We start from the raw sequence: 1,092 nt of genomic DNA on the forward strand, positions 1-1,092 counted from the left end.
CCGAGCCATCATCATGCCCGGATACTTACAGGAAGGCTTCAGCTGTGTGCTCAGTAACCGATTTGACCAGTTATTTGACAACTAATCGGATCCCTTCGAGGCGTTAAAGGCGGCAGAGAACAAGAAAAAATAAGCCGGTAGGGGCAACCTTGGGGACCCGGGGGCCAAGAGTGCAGCTCAGGCCGCAGCCTAGGACGGATTCCAAGGCAGCAAGCAAACAGCTGCGTAAAGAGTCCCAGAAGACCTTAAGAACCCACTGCCTCCCCCACCCCCAGTGCTGATGTGGCTTACGAGAAAGAGGAGACGCGACTGCCTGTGGGCTTAAGAAAGAAGTAGTAAGACGTGTTGGAAGAAGACCTGATGGACAACTTCATGGAGAAGGGAAAAAAATTGTTAGATGACCAGAAAGGAGACCACCTCGGGAAAGGTGATTTGCAAAACCACTCAAAGAAAGGAGTGAAAGTGGAGAGTTTTCAATTGATAGATCAATTATTGACCGACCTATTAGAGGTCATGGTGGTCTTGGAAGAGGTCGAGGAGGCCGTGGATGTGAAATGGGATGAGAAGGATTTGATTCCCGTGGCAAACATGAATTTGATAGGCATAGCGGGAGTGATAAATCTTCTTTTTCACATTATAGTGAGCTTGTACATGAAGACAAACGTGGAGGTATCGGATCTCACAACTGGGGAACTGTCAAAGATGAATTAACTGACTTGGATCAATCAAATGTGACTGAGGAAATATCTGAGGGTGAAAAAAAATCCAGTGGCCTTAACTGAAAATAGCAAGAATGAAGTTGAAGAGGTAAAAGAAGAGGGCCAAAAGAATGACATTGGATGAATGGAAGGCTATTCAAATAAAGATCGGGCAAAAGTAGAATTTAATTTATGAAAACCAAATGAAGGTGTTGATGGACACTGGAAGAAGAGATTTGTTCTTCCTAAAGCAAAGAGTGAAGAGGCTCATGCTGAAGATCCGGTTATGGACCATCATTTCTGGAAGCCAGCAAATGATATAACATATTGGCTGGAGATTAATTTTGGAGACCTTGGCCACCCAGGACGTGGTGGCAGGGGAGGAAGAGGTGGA

At 45.5% G+C, this 1,092-nt stretch overlaps 1 pseudogene; it reads left to right on the forward strand.

The window, feature by feature from the left end:
* The first annotated feature begins 13 nt into the window (after positions 1–13).
* Positions 14–1,092, forward strand: part of LOC102828544 — a 30,196-nt pseudogene continuing 29,117 nt past the window's right edge.

This window comes from Chrysochloris asiatica, unplaced genomic scaffold (assembly GCF_000296735.1).
Source record: "Chrysochloris asiatica unplaced genomic scaffold, ChrAsi1.0 scaffold00057, whole genome shotgun sequence".
Taxonomy (NCBI): domain Eukaryota; kingdom Metazoa; phylum Chordata; class Mammalia; order Afrosoricida; family Chrysochloridae; genus Chrysochloris; species Chrysochloris asiatica.